The sequence below is a fragment of the Triticum aestivum genome, chromosome 2A, assembly GCF_018294505.1.
Source record: "Triticum aestivum cultivar Chinese Spring chromosome 2A, IWGSC CS RefSeq v2.1, whole genome shotgun sequence".
Taxonomy (NCBI): domain Eukaryota; kingdom Viridiplantae; phylum Streptophyta; class Magnoliopsida; order Poales; family Poaceae; genus Triticum; species Triticum aestivum.
This window is the reverse complement of record NC_057797.1, coordinates 71813249-71832244: the sequence shown is the minus strand read 5'-3', so window position 1 is coordinate 71832244 and position 18996 is coordinate 71813249. Positions and strand designations below refer to the sequence as shown.

General features: G+C 42.4%; 1 long non-coding RNA gene across 4 annotated transcripts; it reads left to right on the top strand.

The window, feature by feature from the left end:
* The first annotated feature begins 10827 nt into the window (after positions 1 to 10827).
* LOC123187569 (uncharacterized) lies at positions 10828 to 17519 on the top strand. Of its 4 annotated transcripts, none has more exons than XR_006494034.1 (7): positions 10828 to 11325; positions 11406 to 11858; positions 12532 to 12680; positions 13162 to 13338; positions 13886 to 14043; positions 15552 to 15637; positions 16467 to 16917. It is a non-coding gene; the product is annotated as an uncharacterized lncRNA (long non-coding RNA). The 4 variants fall into 4 exon arrangements; XR_006494032.1 differs by lacking the exon at positions 16467 to 16917 and adding an exon at positions 16927 to 17518 and having other exon boundaries at positions 10829 to 11325; XR_006494033.1 differs by lacking the exon at positions 16467 to 16917 and adding an exon at positions 16927 to 17515 and having other exon boundaries at positions 11277 to 11325; positions 11700 to 11858.
* Positions 17520 to 18996: the final 1477 nt, after the last annotated feature.

Genomic DNA, 18996 nt, shown 5'->3' with positions numbered 1-18996 from the left:
GGAAGAAAAAAGGGGAAATAAGAATGAAAAAAAGAAAAAAGAAAAATACAGAAAAGAAAGACGAAAGACAAAAGAAAAGAAAAATGTGCAGAAAAAATAAAAAGAAAGAAAAAATGGAAAAAGAAGAATGAAAAAAATAAAAAAAATACAGAAAAGAAAGACGGAAGACAAAAGAAAAGGAAAAAAAGAAGGAAAAACGAAAAAACCTGTTGAGGGAAGGACTGGTGAGGAAGAAATCCGAGTGATGGCTCCCCCACCTTCCTTCTCCCTGGCGACTCCCCTGGCGACCACCGCGGCGATCCATGGCTCCTCCACCTTTTGATCATCTACGATGGCGACTCCCACCTTGGATTCCTCTTTGGGATCTGGGTTTGCTGCTCAGGTCAGAGCTAGATTCTCCACTCCTGTTGATTGCTCGGATCCATGCCATGCTTTCATCTAGTTGTCTCCTTTAGCCGCTCCACGTTCCCTCTCACGATTGTTAATGTTGGCCATGCACTTCATGCATGCCTTGGTGGATCTCCCCCTGGTTTTCATATTTCTCATCTTCGTGGGCATGTTTTCAAATTTTCTGTTATATCTAAGGATGTAGGATTTATGATCTACAAGCTACGTTCTTTCACATGCCCTCAATTCCGATGTTTTTTCCACCTTTGGGGTTTTGGGGGTTCTGCTTGGATCCGTGAATTTAACTATTGGCTCCAATAACTTGATGAGGAATGGACCACCGTCTCTCGTTCACCTCCACGACGCATCCTCTCCGGTGCTAACCTTACTCCGATCGGTCACCGTCCAACTCCGGCAGCCCTCACCACTAACGGCCGCGCGTCTTCCTCGGATCGGGCGCCGAACTCCCGCCAACCACCACCTGCCAATGCAAATTCAAACACGCCCATCTCCAGCGCAGCCCACCCCGCCACCCCATCAGTCCAGCCCATTAACCAACTAGTTACCACTGAGCCCTCTGCTCCATCTAGCCCATGTTGCACCTCTAACGCTACTCAGCCCAATACCACTCTGGCTCCAACGCGTGTAGCGGCCCACCTCCTTTTTTGCAGCAAATGTTTATCTTATGGACACCGCCGATTATCTTGCAAAAATCAAATCCGCTGCCGGAGCTGCTATCGTTATGGTCATCTATCTCGTTTTTGCCTCTATCTCCGGAACAAACTCCAAGTGTATCGGGTTAAATCGCAACCACCTACCAAACCGCCTGCCGATACCAATAGCCAGGCCGATGACTCATCTCCCCAAAACCCCTCTGCCACCTTTTCACCCGTCAACTCGCCCTGCCAAACCATCTGCTCGCCCTCATTACCCTGTTCTGCTCCATCCACCTTCTCGCTTGCACCGCCCACCTCCTCCACCGCCATGGCCACATACCCATGTGACCCGCTTCCTCTTCTCCCTCCTGGCACCGATGTGATGGAAGCCAACGGGAATCGCCGCCATCGTACCTACCACTTTCTTGGTGGCGAACCCTTGGTTCAATCTGGGGACTGGGCCATCATCTTCCTGGCCCCGCCACCGGACCCCGCCCAGTTTGAGAAGGATGCCATGCTGATCCGCCACTTCCTCGACCACGAGCGTGGCTTCCTCATTGCAGAGGTCTCACGCTGTGGCATGGGAGCCGCCTTCGTCTGCTTCGCCCATGCCTGCGACATCGACACTGCCATCGCCAACAGCCCGTACTTCGTCGGCGACTCCGTCCTTCGTGTTCTTCGACATGACAGAGGTATCAACCACCGTGACTGCACCTTTACCCATGATGCCTGGATTATGATGGTCAACTTCCCCCTGGAGGCATGGCGTCCGGATAAAGGTAGAGAGTCTGTTGCGGGTTTTGGTAAATTTCTAGTTTGGAACAGAGATCTATCGAATCGTGCCCGTATTCTGATCAAAGTGCGTGTGCCTGATCTTCTTGAGATTCCTGTGAGCCACGTTATTTGTGAGAGTCTGGATAATTTCGGTCACGGTCAATCTTGGACCTGTGCAGTTTACATTCTATAGGCCGATCTTCTTGGGGCCATGGGTGGTGATGAGGTTCCCATCACCCCGGATGGTGTTCTGCACCCCATGCCTCATGCTCCATTTGGAGGTATTTGGCACGATGCTGACTTTATGGATGATAACCACCATGCTGCACATGCTGCACCTGCTGCTCACCATGCTCCTGATGATATGGATGAACCTATAGTGCACCCCCCCCCCGCTATGTCCCGAGCACCATGAACCCCCTATGCAACCGGCTATTGAGGCCACAGATTGCTTTGTTGTGCTTCAAGACATGATGTCAAAAATCATGGCCACCGCACCGACCATTTTGGAGCAACTTGCAGACACTACAGTTATAAGTACTCGATGCCAGATCATCAATGTGGAAGAAGAACATGGCACTGTCAAGAAGTGTTTGCTAACTGTCACCACTGAAGCTCTTCCAACTCCTGCTGCATCCTCTGTTGTCATTGTTGAATATGTTGATGAAGTATAGCCTGTTATGCATGACCCCCTGGATATATCCACCGTCCAGCAGCACCACGAGTATGCTCTCTCTGATTCAGCAAGCCCTGCCCAAGAGATCTTTGCTTCTATGCAACATCCACAGATGGTTACTAGCTCTGATGCTCCTATTCCTGCTTTGATGTTATCACCTGCTGTCAACAAAAGAAAGAAGGTTAATGCCCCGCTGGACGTCCAGGATCTTCGTCGCAGCCGTCGACTTGCTGGTCTCAGTGTTGGTTTCAAGGATCAAGCTGCTGCTAATAAAGCCAAGAAGATGACCAACTGCAAGAAGAACCTATCAGCTGACTTTTAATTTGAGCTCAAGGACCCACAGGCAGCGCCCCCACCAGAACTCCCACTAGCTACCATTCAGGCAATTGCCACTATGCAGTGTCAGATACCTCCTGAGGAGGTCTCTGGAAGTCTCCTGAACTCTACTGCAGAACATGAATAATTTAGTTTTTTATGCAGTTGGGTTTATAATACCAAGCCCAGTTATGGATCTAGGCCATTAGCTATCCATGGAAGTTTATCTTGCTTATGTTACCCATATGTGGAACTTTAATTTCTGGTTTGTAAGGAGCTATGCTCCATTGTGTGGCACTATGGTTTGAAGAACTTTATTTGCTTATCAGCTTTATTTATGAGGTGTCTGAATGGTTATGTTATGAATGATATCCTATTATGCATGTTGAAATGGAAATCTGTTGTTGGAGCTTGCTTAGCACATCAGCCTCATGATCTATCAGTTTTTTCAGAGATGATTAAATCACTCTCTGCTCATGACCCATATACCAATCAGTTACTCTATGAATAGGCATTGGAATATACTTAATTGGAATGTAAGAGGAATAAATTCACAAACTAGATGGAATGATCTGCGTGCAAGAATTGATGAAAGCAATTATGGCATTATTTGTATCCAGGAAACAAAAGGAGACAATTTTGACCTGCCATACTTGAGAAATTTCTCACCCAGGAGATATAATCAATTTGCCTACAGCCCATCTGCTGGCCTATCTGGTGGCATCATAACTATATGGAATGGCAGTCTTTTCTCTGGGACTGTGATTGACCAGTCTAACTTTCAGATCACTGTCAAACTAACCTACAACTTATCAGGCAATGTATTCCATATTACAAATGTGTATGGCCCATGCAGTAATTAATCCAAGGCTGACTTTTTTCATTGGTTGGACACTATTGATGCTTCCAATATGGACAACTGGATGCTAGTTGGGGATTTTGATCTTATCAGAAGCCCACTGGACAGAAACAGACCTGGTGGTGATACAAATAACATGCTAATGTTCAACAGCTTGATTCAGCAGCTGGACCTAGTGGAGGTCCCCCTCAAAGGCAGGAGTTTTACATGGTCCAATATGCAAGACTTTCCTCTGTTAGAAAAGATTGACTGGATTTTCACTTCTGCAAATTGGACTATTTCCTTCCCCAATACCTTAGCTCATCCTCTTGCCAGAGTGACATCAGATCATGTTCCTATCCATATCCAAATTGGCAGTGACATACCCAAAGCATCCATTTTCAGATTTGAAAATTATTGGCTTGAATTTGATGGCTTTTTTATGAAACTGTGGTGCAATGCTGGAACAGAAATCACCAGCTCAACAACTCTGCCAAGGATGTATCTGCCAAGTTTAAATGTCTCAGACTTGGCCTAAAAAATGGAGTAAAAATCTATCCAGACTTAATACCACCATTGCTGCATGCAACTATGTTCTTACATTATTGGATGGAATTGAGGAGCAAAGACAACTATATATTATGGAGGCCAACTTCAGGAAATACTGAGAAAACATACCAGCAAATTACTTGAGGCTAAAAGAATATATTGGAAATCCAGGTTCAAGATGAGGAGTGTTAGACTTGATGATGAAAATACTGATTTCTTTCATGCCGTGGCCACACAAAGTTTCAGAAAAAATTGCATTGCCTCCATTCTCAATGAAGATGGCATTTATTGTCAAAATCATGACCATAAGGCTGCAATTATTTGGCAATCATACAAGGACAGGCTGGGTAAATCCATCAATCCTACTATACTATTCAATCTGGATGAATTAATACAGCATCATGACCTATCTGCACTTGATGCTCCTTTTTTACTGTGGATGAAATTGAAAAGGTTGCCAAATAATTCCCTACTGACAAAGCACCTGGCCCTGATGGTTTTAATGGTATGTTCTTAAAAAAATGCTGGAATATTATAAAACAAGATTTCTATACTATGATCTGGGATTTCTTTGAAGGAAATTGTGACATCCAGAGTATTAACACTTCCTACATTACCCTCATTCCACAAGTTGCCAATCCAGAAAGTATGAATGATTTCAGACCAATCTCTCTGGTTAGCTTGCCTCTCAAACTTTTTACAAAGCTATTGGCAAACATGGCCTAAAATATCATTACATCTGTTATTCATCAAAACAAATATGGGTTCATTAAAGGCAGAAATATTCAAGACTGTTTGGGATATGCATTTGAATATCTTCATCTCTGTCATCAATAAAAAAAACCATTATCATCCTCAAACTTGATTTTGAAAAGGCATTTGATAAGATTGAATACAAGGCCATTGTTGCTATGCTTAAAGCCAAAGGTTTTGGACCAAGGTGGATTAATTGGGTATCCAAAATTCTTAACTCTGCTTCTTTTGCTGTATTACTCAATGGAGTTGCAGGGAAAAAAATTATGTGCAAAAGAGGAGGCAGACAAGGAGATCCATATTCTCCCCTACTATTTGTTTTAGCAGCTGACCTATTACAGTCAGTAATAAATGCTGCTTGGGCTAATGGGGAATTAACACTACCTATTAATCATACATATGGACAAGATTATCCAATCATTCAGTATGCTGATGACACTCTTATGATTATGCCAGCTGATGTTGACCAAATAATTCATCTCAAATATCTATTAAACCTATTCAGCCTCTCAACTAGTCTTTTTGTGAACTACAGCAAATCTTCCATGATCCCCATCAATATTGACTAGCAGACTATATCTGATTTGGCTGACTCTTTTGGATGTAAGGTTGAAAGTTTACCTTTCACATATCTTGGACTACCCCTTGGCACCACCAAACCATCTTCTCATGATCTTATCCCTGTTATCTCAAAAATTGACAAGAGGCTGTCTGGAATTGCCAGATTTATGAACCATTCTGGTAGGCTAACATATGTTAACTCAGTTTTTGCTTCCATGCCCATATTTGCTATGTGCTCCCTTAAAGTACATTGCACCATCCTGGATCATGTGGATAAATCTAGCAGGAATTTCTTATGGTATGGCAATGACATTAACAAAAGAGGAAAGTGCCTTGCCTGCTGGGAAATGATATGTAAACCCAAAGACGAAGGAGGTTTGGGAGTGCTCAACCTCAGAATCCAGAATCAAGCTCTCCTTATTAAGCACTTGTATAAGTTCTTCAATAGGGCTGATATTCCCTGGGTTAATCTGGTCTGGAATGCCTACTATGATTCTAATGCAGTTCCAATTCCTGGTAATAAGAAAGGATCATTCTGGTGGAAGGATTGTCTGAAATTCTTGGATCTATTTAAATCTATGACCACCTATCAAGTCACGTCTGGCAATATTGCTATGCTTTGGAATGATAACTGGGATGGCAATGTCATGAAAATTAAATTCCCTGAGTTATACTCTTTCACCCTCCAGGAACATATTTCCATTAAGACTACCAAAAATATGGAAAACATATATGAGTTATATCAGCTTCCTTTATCAATTGTTGCACACCAACAACTTCACAGCTTGTCAGATCAATTTAACAATATTAGGGATCACAATGACAATGATAAGTGGATTTTCCAATGGGGCAACAGTACTCACATGACTAAGAAGATTTACAACTCTTTTATGGGACAACATGACACTACTGATCCCATTAAGTGGATCTGGAAAACCTGCTGCCTCCCCAGACATAAGTTTTTCTGCTGGTTGATGCTAAATGACAGAATTAACACATGTGAGCTACTTACCAGAAAATCTTTTCATTTGGACTCCACTTCTTGTGTTTTATGCAATGATGAAGACATGGAGGACAGAACCCACCTACTATTCTCATGCACTTTCAGTCAAAACTTCTGGTGGAATATTGACATTGAATGGAACACTGATCTACACATTCATGACATGATCTATGATGGCAAGCTGAGATATAACATACCATTCTTCATGGAGATTGTGACTGTAGGATGCTGGAGTTTATGGAATCAGAGAAATGGAATGATATTTGAAAATATACCATGCTCCATTGCATCATGCAAGTTTGATTTGATCAACACTTTCAAGCTCACCATGTTGAGAGCAAGCCTAGCCTTAAGGATGGCATGTCATCCTGAATAGACAACATTTGAATAATTTTATATTTTTATCTTTTCATTTCTCTTTTTTTCTATAACTCTATCACTCTGGTTGCTCTCCCAACAACCATTGTACTATGCACTTTTATCCATTATAATGAAAATGACACACAGTAGGGTTTTACCCTACTGTTTTATGGTCAAAAAAAGGAAGAAATCCGAAAATTTGCGACGCACCTCCGGACCAGCCGCCTCCTGCACGCACGCGGCGACGCGGGAGGGAAAACTGTCGCTCGCTGGCTGCCGGCGCTCGCGCCCACCAGCGACGATTCGCCGGCTCGCCGCTCCCCAGCGCCCGCGACGAGCTGCGGGCTGCCACGCTCCCGCCGCTGCCCGCGACGAGTCGCCGCGCGCCCGCGCCAGCGCACCCCTGCGACCTCCAGATCCAACCCCCACAAGAGTTAGAGTGAGTTCATTCCCTTTCCCTGCTGTATTCTTGATGCTTCCGTCGAGATCTAGTTGGTTAATGATTGTGCCATACTCCTTTCTGTTGGGAGTACATCTCTTGTTGCCACTAGCACTAGGTATAATTATGAAGGTACTGTCAGGATTCAGGAATGTGCAGTGTTGGTATTCTCAGATCATGTTACATCAGTTCAAGTTGTTGAGAGTTGACACCCAATTGAATAAATAATTGTCGACCATCTCAAACGCTACAGATATTAATCAGCTCATGCTGATGCTCAGATCTGTCCATGATATTGTGATAATAGCATGCATCACTACTAAAATTGTGTATATTTTTATCAAAGGGTCCAGGTGTTCTGCCTCTTTGAGTTGTACACTTGTATTATGATGATCAATTGCATCATCCCCAATCCCCCCGCCCCTCCTGATTACTGATCTGTGCTTTCCATGCTTTTATCCAGTACATGGCCAACAAAACAGTTGTAGACAATTTGCTGCTTTTACAATTTAATATGCAATATTATTTATCAAAAAATGTGTTCCTGAAAACATGCATTTTTCACTCGTTTGGTTCTTCAACTATGATTAACCTCCGTCACTCCTCTATTGTATGCTAAACAGTTAGAGCCTTTGTTAAGTGGTACTCCCTCCGTTCCATAATATAAGAACGTTTTTTACATTACACTAATGTGAAAAATGTTCTTATATTATGGGACGGAGGGAGTACTTATTATCAGTTTGTTTATGCACTGACGTTTTGATGCCACACTGATGTAAGTCCTCTACGGGTGTACCCACAGTTCATGCCCAAAGTAGTTGAATCTAACTGCTTAAATTTTTACACATCTGTGTGATGATCTGTATTTGTACTCCAGAACATATTTCTGTAGAATTTTGTTTATGGCATATGGCCTTTTGTGGGTTTAACTACCTCATGCAACAATCTGATAATTTGTCACCGAGATTTGTTTTTGTAAATGTATTTGTCCTAATTCGTATCATGTATATGCTCGGTAAATCTTAATTTTGTCTCCTTAATCATGATTTTGAATAATCTGACTAGTCTGCCTTCGTTTACTGATGAATCTGGAATTTGTTGCTCTAGTGGACAAGTGAATTTGTTTTCTGATCTTTTTTTTGGTTTGTGTGTGTGTTTCAATTACGGTTTGCACCAGCGGATTTGACAGTGTGTTCTAGGTTATTGAATTGCTGCCATTTGGTAGATGAGATGTTATACGTAAGTAGTGTTCAGTCTTAACAAACGAATGTCAACTGTGTTGCATAACCAGCAAATTGTTGCATGTGTAATATTGTATTCCTTTTTAGTTTTATATATGCTAAACTATAATGTATTCTCGTTTAGTTGTTTATTTCTGTAGCTGTTTCTATTTACTTTTATACCTTGGTTGAGGTACAGTTAATTTGAATTGATTTTTACTAAGTTGTTCTGCTTAGTTTTTTTTTCAGTTCTGACTTGGTGTTTTTATCCTTGTCATTATTCCTGCTGAATTTCCTTCTATATTTACGATCTACTTCCTCTGTTCCAGAGTATAAGACCTCTTGGCTAGCTAGAGCAGCTAGCCAAAACATCTTATATTGTGGAGTATTTGACCATTGTACCTTTTTTATATGTAAAATGTTCCATGACAGGTTCCGCAACATCGGACCGACACATTGAAGAAATGGCAAAGGCATTCTACATTATAGTGGCTGCAGTCTTGCTATGCCTCTTCTCTGTTGCAACGGTCTTGCTATGCCCCTTGTGTGCTGCAACGTCCATGCCACATGCATCTTCTAAATCATACAAGGAGTACATCGTCTACATCCAGAGGCCACCTCCAGAAGCTGATATCATGGACAACGGCGCGCGCAACAGCTGGTTCCAGTCTTTCCTCCCTAGCAACCTAACTGACTCGGGTAAACCATGCATGGTCACCACTTTCGATACCATAATTCACGACTTCGTCGCCTGGTTAACCGAGGCTGAGCTGGAGGTCATGTCCAAAAAGCCCGGTGTTAGCCGCTGGACCGAGGTTGAAATGATGGAATTGACCCAGGTTGGGATGAGGAATACACTGCAGGCAGGGTCGGGCTATGGGTGGTGATTGATAATTATAAGTTGACCTGGTTTCTAGCTAGGGTGGAGAGTAAAGGATTAAACGGGCTGTAGTATTTCGATATCTAGCTTGCCTATGTCGTCTTAATGTCAATTTCACATATGAACTGAATCTGTGTTGAATTTTTAAAATCCCCTCTTGATGTGATGTCGGTTTGCGGAGCGGCAGGGATGTGGGTGGGTTGGCCAATGGGTCAACCACCAACCAGTGGATATGGATGTCAACGAACACTCAAAAGTTATCATGGGATGGGAATTCAACAGTGAATAAGCTAACGTTGATGAAAGAAACACTCAATTTTTTTGGACATATCGTGTCTAACAGAATAACACAGAATGGAGAAACACTAGCGCATATCGACAAACACTCAAAGCTCCTCGACACACAAGATGCTAAGGACTAAGCAAGTCCACCCATGTTGTGCAACCATGGACAAACAGCTAGCTGAACCAAGGAACATCCATGGATACAGGCTCTGACGGTACATCACAGTTCGTCATCACAAGGCATACGTTGAACGTGTCGAACGCATCCGGTTTCCTAGAAAAATGATCGCCAGCTGGAACGAGTCGTTGGATCATTCAATTTGGATCGAATGTCTCCTCACTTCCATACTTTTGCTCCAAAGGAAGGCGGTCTCAGGAAAACTAGGGAGGAGCTAACCTCTCACATTCATCATCACGTACTGACTGTTGCACCAGCCGATTTGTCTGAGTCAAGCTATATAAGACGGAGTCGTCGCACCCAAACCCTAGCCCTCCCAGTTGTGTCCCAATTTTTCCAGCACCGTGCCCGATTAGTCCCGGTCCATGAACGGTAGGCCAGCATGATGAGTACCCTCTAATCCAGGACACCGTAAGTAACCCCTAACCTAGTCTTCAAGCCGAGGATGTCAATCCTTCCCCCGATGTAGTGGTTCCTTCTTCGTTCTTCGCTTCATAGGTGAGTTCCTGACATCTCAGTTCCGAATAGATCTTTGGTCCGAGGTCCTTTATGCCAAAGTTAATTCCTTGCAGGCGAAGCATGCTCCTCCGAGGACCTTTACTGGTTTCTGGCAACTTGGGGGCCCCACACCTCAACATGTCCAATCAGGAGGGTCGTAAGAGGGCCTATGTTCCGCTTAGGGACATATTTTTTTCTATCTTCTTTCCTTGATTCGCGTACCTGCTCAAGGTACGACGCCCGGGAAACATGCAGATTAATCACCAAGGACTCAATCATCCCACGGTGGCACGACTCATCACTATGCATATCTCTACTCCTAATGGAGCAGTTGGTAGTCTCCGCCGATCAATTTTCGTCCCACCATTTTCGTCTGGTTTTTTTCGTCGGTTAACCTTCGTCACATCCCCGCTGCCACGCCTTCGTCCACCGGTTTACGAAAGAAAAAAAATAGCCCAGCCACCCCGCAGTCCCGCACGACCTTGCCTCCTCGATCCCACCTCGACATCCATCTCGCCGCCACCTCCTGCTCCGCCCCGCCGTGCGCCGCCCGCCGCCACCGTGCCTGCGCCGCCGTCCTTCCTATCGACTCCGCTGTCCGAATCCCGCCGCCGCCCCACCTGCGTCCCTCCCCAAACTTTGCATCATCCTCCGCGATCCAGATCTAGATCCCACCCCCCGCCCACCCCGCCCCATGGGGGGCTGCCACGCCAAGCCGCGCACCCGCCACGCCGACGGCGCCTCCCGCCGCCGCCCGCGCCGGCCACGCCGCCTCCACCCTCCTCCACGGCGCCCGCCACGCCGGCCTCCAAGAAGCACTGAACGACGTCCCCCTTCTTCCCCTTCTCCACGCCCAGCCCCAGCCCGGCGCACCACTTCTTCTCCTCCTCCTCGGCGGCCTCCCCCAGGGCCTTCTCCTCCTCCTCGGCGGCCTCCCCCAGGGCCTCCTCCAAGTGAGTTCTTGCTTCCTGAATCCTGATGGTTTGCTTATCTAATCATTTATGCAGTATGCTTGCAATCTGTGCTTGTTCAGACGCCGCGGATCCCCACGGACGCCGCGGCAGGGCATGGTCGCGTTAATCGCATGGAGGGTCGCGTCGAGGAAAGCGACGACCTCGCAGGCATCGGGTCAAGCGGCTGGCCCTTCTTACGCGATGGCGCCGTTCTTTTCTTCCCCGACAGAGATTGGTGCCGCCATGGCCGCATCATGGATTTTGTCTGCGTGCCATCCGTGCCCCTCTGACGATGCCCTGCATCGCCACTGATTTGGGAGTCTGTTATTTTTTTTTTGCGCTGGATCCTGATTTGGGCGGGATTTTTTTCCCAGGCATTGAGAGCGCGCTGGACAGCGGGAACTGTCGCGTCAAGGAGGACGCTATGGACGGTGGATCCTGGGCACTGCACGTTGCTGTCGGCCACGGGAGGATGCCATACCCTTTGGGCGCAACAAACTCTTGGCCATAGCCTCTTCCGCTTTTCACAACAAGTTAATTCTCTCTACACTGGCATTAGTACTATTCAGTAATCACTGCTCTAGGCTTCTGAATAAATTTTTATATGAGATCTAGCCGGTAACCGTGCAGGCTTTTGTCTAAAGTTTTTTCTTTTGCAATTTGGAATATATAGTAAGTTTGAATATCACATAAATGGTTGGCATCTAATTTTCCATCATGTTATTTACGCATAAGACTTGTATCTCCTTTCTACTGACTAATGGTGAATAGACTCCTTTTGTCAATTAAGAAAATTCAGAGATGATAATGATTGTAGCTTGCATTGCATGTACGGTGGTGTACCTCTTGAGTTGGAGAATATCTTAGAATTCATTGACTTGCAGCTATGGCAATGACCAATACAGTTTTTTCGTTTTCTTTTTCGTTCCCACGTTCTGGTTGGTGCTGGTGTAGATTTTCTTCTTCAATAAAATACATAGAAGCAAATCAGACTGGTCGCAAATATCATGCTACTTCACCAGAAATTATGTTTTCCAACTGAAATCATTTTTGTTTACTAGGCGCTAGCTATCCCTGACAACAAGGTAAGAGACATGTTGTTTCCAACTCACCCTTAGTTACAGTTGAGATACTTGCACAAAAGACGTCTGCAAATGTTTTATTTTCTTAACATTGTTTTATCATATGCTTTCATAATTTCATCAGGAAAGAGATGCATATGAGAGGAAGAGAGCCTCCCCCAAGCTCTGTCTAGGCGATGCACGGGAAATTTGGAAATTTGGAAACTATCAAGGAGATGTCGAATGATGAATATACTCAGATACTGAGACACATTCTAAAACGTGTTTACGCAGGTTAGTCCTGATCATCCTTATTTTTAAACCCGAAACATTCTTTATTATTGCCGGGTTCTCTATAATCCCATGTTTGCGAAGTCAATTGCTTAGTTTGATTGAGAGTACTTAAGTTAATGCGCATGTTTACTTTTCTAGATCATATATTAATTGGTTGGACTCTTCATGTACACTAAATTTGAAACTCATTATGATTCGGAAGTCCTGATAGCTTGTGACATAATTGATGTATTTTATAAGTCATGCAATTTGTTGTTAGCAACATGTACCTGCAGATTTGGGGTAATTTCCATTTCAACATTGTTTTTGTTCTGACATTCTGGATCATACTAACATACTTTGGAGAGATGTCCCAGATTTATTTTTTTGAATTTCACTAATTTCTTTCCATGGCTTCAGATTCACCAGTGCGTTCGTTACTGCCATTTTGAGTTACTATTGGTGCCTATGATTTGGATCATTAACAGTTCAATTTGTTTAGGTGATGGGGCTGCTGCCAACTTGGGCCCGCTCAAGAACGGCGACTCTACAGGAGGGAGGTGGAGTCGCGGAAGCTCCTGTGCTATTGGGAGCGACGGTTCCACAATGAGCCGGTCTTTCGTCACCGACGAGTTGGAGGATGTCCAAGGCCGGAAGTGTTCGTCACCACTGAGCCGCGGTAAGTAAGGAATTTTCCAGAGAGTGGTGGATGAATTTTTTTCTCCAAATGGTGGTGGATCTATGCATGTCTGTATTTTCATGGCCTTTTTGTGCTTGATCCATCCATTTTACATTATAAATGATTGTATCGGCTGCTGCAGCGATGATGGATTGTATTGTATCAAACCTTCTGGTTAACTGATGTCGGAGCCATGGAATAAATGCTAGCATCCAATCAGGATTTAAAAGCGAAAGCATGATCTTAGTTTAGTTATGTGCGTAAAAAAGCTCATGTACATATGTGACTTAAATATGTAGCTGCAGTCTCACACAAAGGAAGAGAGAAGATAAATTGATGTCAATGAATTGTGAATGGAAATAAAAACACCAGACTGAATTATGTACTCTTTTTTCCTAGCTTAAATTATTTATTGAGATTGTACTACACCCTGTTATTCTAATTTTATACACTTCTTTCTTGCCCAAAAATATATTAATTGGTTCTTAGCTTTCTAAAACTCAGGAATATTTTATCTTTCTCATACATTTTAATTCATTTTATGCAGGCTGAGATAATACTGACGCGATGTCCAGATTTGGATGTCTCATCTCTGAACATTTGAAACGCCGAGTACTCCATGAAAGCTTGCCTAGCCCTTTTGCGCAATTTTATATCTTTGGACGTTTGCACTTCCGCGGCTCTAGACATGAGCTTCCTTATATGGTAAGAAAATGCTGGTCGAGAGCTCCATTCAGCTTGTGGAAATAAATAATCTCCCATATTTATTAAATTTGCTTGCTTTGGCATGTCACTTTATCTATATTTGAAATAGAATATTCTTTGATATGTAATTTTAGGAAATAGTTGGTTTTCAATCTTTTTTGCTTGAGATTCAGAAGATCCAAAACTGCCTGATACAATGGCTACTCTAATCAATAAAATGAGTTACATATATATTCAGAAACTATGTTGATCAGGCTACTTATATGCATTGGAAAACCATTAGGTTCCTTGTTGCATTAACATTGACATCCACAGTTACTTCTCTGTACATATCTATAATGTAGATAAAATGTATATCCTCTAGCTCTCATGTGTTTTAGTCTCTCTTTTTTCTTTATGTTGTATCACCAATGATGAGAGAGAGAGGGGCCATGGAGAGGGAGAGAGAGAGGTCTAAATGATTGTAGCCGTACCAGTTTCATGTTTCCATGTATGAAATTATACTAGATAGAAAACAGTAACTTTGTGTGGGTTGTTTATACTAAATACTTCTAACATAATAATCTACATGTATCAATTGTTTATGCCCATTATTTGCGTACACACTATACCATAGTATTTTAGTAGTGCACCCTATAAAAAAGCATCAATGCATATGATCCCTTATATCTCACTTCTTGCTTTACATGTGATTTTCTACCTTCAAAAGGTAACATGAGCATCTTGATTTCCTATCTGTTTAGACACATATTTCTTTCAGGGGTTATTTTTTAAACATCCACAACTCCTGCCTCTTACTTAATACACAACATTCCTAAAGCTTCCCAAAGATAGTACATGTTTAAAACAGTTTACGTCTTTTAGTTTTACAAGCTCCCTAAAACTAAACCTCTGTGGAATAGGTGTGCCTGCCTGCTTTAAAATGTGAGCTACTCATATAGATATTTTTTTCCTCATCATTCTTAAGTATTTCTTCTAAATTGATGTGAAATTTTGTGCATTCCCTTACTTAATACACAACTCCTGCCTCTTACTTAATACACAACATTCCTAAAGCTTCCCAAAGATAGTACATGTTTAAAACAGTTTACGTCTTTTAGTTTTACAAGCTCCCTAAAACTAAACCTCTGTGGAATAGGTGTGCCTGCCTGCTTTAAAATGTGAGCTATTCATATAGATATTTTTTTCCTCATCATTCTTAAGTATTTCCTCTAAATTGATGTGAAATTTTGTGCATTCCCTTTTTTGTTCGTGCATTCCTTTTTTCAATTATCTTGGATCCTTGTCAGAATTGACCCATATTGTAGAATAGATATAAAAAGCCGGTTGACATTTATATACTATTCAATCAACCTTATCTTATTCTAAAGAATATGTGTGTCGGTTTTGATTGTTGTTTTATCTTCTCCTTTTTTAGCAAGTATCTAATGCATATACATGAGTTCATATTAATTATCTTATTCACATTCACATACGAATATATTCATGATATTTTTTTTGCATTGTAGAGTGCTAGCGCGCTACATTGCAGAGAAAGCTTTGAGAAAATGCTTTGTTCGGATGATAGACAAGAATAATCAATCCTCATTCCAAGGTTAGATTTGTACTTCCTTCCCAATTCTTCTTTACAAAGGACCAATCCTCTTACTTTATCCATTCATGTTGTCTTAATTTGGTTCCTTCATAGAAAAACATTTTCTCATTTCAATCTTTCTTCATTTGGTATGAGTATGGCACATGCTCTTAATTTTTTTTTGACTATTCTTGGTTGATTAATGGTTGGTGTATTGCCTTCCACTTTGGATTATTCTCAATCCTCTTGCTTAGGCTATGTGTACCATTCTGTCACATGCCGCCATTGATCTGAGCAAAAATTAGTGTAGATGAACTGAGCTATTTTATTGTAAGTTGTGTACAGAACTTCATGGGAAAATAATCATGTAGTTAATGTTTTATGCCACATATATCCAGATAGGTGAATCCTCGCAAGTTGGTCCCAGTATCTAAATAGGATTGTGCCAACCTAGAGCCTTTTCAGATTGTAGCAACTCTGTTTGGGGTTTCCTTCTACCTAATCAAGGCTCATTCCAGTTTGCTTTGCCCTTATCTCCTTTCTGTCATAAATTCTTCACCTATTCAAGAAGCTCATTTTTTGTTAGTTGGAACAACTAAAAAAAATCATATCATTCTTGTTGTGACTGATCAATAGAATGAAAGGTCCGCAAAGTGTGCACTCACAAAAGCCATGTACTGTAGGCCATGTGTGAATACCTTGAAAGCTTTTTCATTGAGGCCATAATTTCAAATTATACCATCCTTTAAGAAACATTCAATCACAACAAGAGGAAATGCAGTCCATTGGCGGTCTGAAGTTCTGAACTTTGATCTCTCTATTTGAATAGTTGTTATTATTTTGTCTGTAGGCCATGAGCAAAGAATCTGGAGAGTGCCTGACGTTCCTCAACTTTTCTTATGTTCCAAATTCACTATTAGTGTTGATCATCTTCAAAGAACATAAAACAGTATGGCAGGATTAAGATTATAATTTGTGCTCATATTTTTTTTTCAAAATTCACTGCTTAATTAATTTTGTTTTAGAAGATTGAGAGAAGAGTGTAAATACATATGAACGTCATATTGATTTAAGAGTTATAGCAACACACCTGCGTCTAACTATATATAAATATCTCTATATATTCGATAGCAATACAGGTGTAGTGGTAGTAATAATGGAGACATCGTACTAACTATCCGTCAACGAGCGAGTGTTTGAATTGTTGTTGATGTGCGTTGTACATGGGCTTGGCCACTTGGATCATGAGATGAGATCAACGGACTAAATGCTTGTTTATTTGTGTTGTTCTTAATTTAACTCTATGGCAGGTTGCGAGCCGGCTGCGCCATCAACGACGCTGGCGAGTTTGGATTAGAAATGCGAAGATGAGAAGATAGTTGGGGAGGAAGAAGGTATAAAATCGACAATATCGTCTGATGTGCGTGCGGATCCTAATGGTACATGTTTGACGCGATCGGTGCTAACCTAATAAGATATATGCGGTGGCGCGAGGTGGGGCGGCAATGAGGCGGTTGTGCTGCATGAGGCAGCCAAGTCCAAGGCTGCACCGGGGAGGCTCCTGTTGGGGCGACGCATGGGCGGCAGCCACCCCCAAGACCCTGTTAGCATAATGTCATAACGATATATTAATATTGATTGTTGTGCAAAGGAGAAGGTTATTGTTTGTAGTTATATTAGTTTATTTCCTCAATATACAATGACCTGGCTTATTCTGTGTCCAAGAGGAAGGAAAAATATATTTCTAGGTGTCATGTGACTTACCTTTTAAAAGGAATAATCTCATGCTATTCAGGCTTCACTATTTGCTTCACAGAACTATTGTAGCCATAAAAAGAAAGGCCATCATGGAGTATATATAACATCGTTTTTCTATTATTTCTCAACTCTATGTTCCTCAAATAAGAAGTCCTATTTTAGAAGCCGAGTTGATGAAATTTGTTCCATAAGATATATGCGGTAATTTGGGATGAACCCAAATATCTCCCTTTCCTTCAAAAAATTATCCCTGGAAATATCTGTTTTGAGTAAACATTTCTTTATCTTAGGCATGTTTCAACTGCTAACCAAGCCCGGTCACAATCACATGTTTAGTGCGTTGATTCTGCCAATGTCACAATATTGGAATAACCGACATGTGTGAGTCATCTATAATCTATGAGATGGCCAAATGGACAAGATTGTTTGGAGTTGAACAAGATTCTTAGTATAATTGTGCAAGGTAGGGGGGAGAAAACACGGATTGGTGGACAGTGGGAGGAAGGAAGCAAATTGTCACGTGGTGGCCGAGAAGATGGAGGAGAGGAAGGCGATAATGAGACACATTTGTCTACCACATGAGGCCGAGAAAATGGAGAGGAAGGCGATAATGAGACACATTTGTCTACCACATGAGGCCGAGAAAATGGAGGAGAGGAAGGCGATAATGAGACACATTTGTCTACCACATGACGACCATGAAGTATCATCCCATGTGGATAGTCAATGACTCCAATGTCACACAACATTTTTCTTTGTAGACTTTGTTAGCATGTGGCAACGCATGGGCATTGAACTCAGATTCATTACCATGGTTTGATGGATCAGGAAATTTAGTAGCATTAATTGCAGTGATGAATATCATATATCCATAAACCTTTTTTTTGCAGCAGAACATGGTCATGATGAACAGGACAGATTTTTAAAATGCCCGTGGCAACGCACGGGCATTCTACTAGTAAAGCTAGAGTCAAGGTGAATCATCTTTTACCATTCCTTCATCTCCCTTGCCCCGGCGCAATCACCCCTTCCCTTTCCGATTCCAGAGCCTTAACCACAATGGCAAATATTTCCGGTGTTGGAAAACGTAGTAGAAAACAAAACAAAAATGTCTTGCGATCACGATTTGAGGAACACGGATTTGGATCAAATCAACCAACTTTGAGTTGCATTGAAAGAAGAGTTGGTGTAGATCGTTCTTGAAGTCCCTCGAACCGTCCACGACGATCCTTCAAACAAAAGACCGAAAGCACGACCTCTCTACAAATTGCAAGCGTACAAGCTTCATGATCCGGCAGCGCTTCGCCATCCAGAGCTAATCGGCACCGGGAAATTAAAGGAGGGAGAAGAGAACCTCATGTGGCTTCTCTGTTACGAGGATTAGGATCTAGTCTGATCAAATTGAACTAGAGAGGGGCGCAGAGGCAAAGGAACTTGTGTACCCTCTAGGGGGCGTCCCCTACCCACCATGATTTTTTCAAACTTCTACATCAAATTTTATGAAATAAAAGCATGTGTCCACTCCTTGGAGGGGCTATATATATACATACATACAACTAACTAAAGAAATCCCCGTTGTGTCCTCAGACAGTAACCACCAACATATTGGAGGACAGCAACCG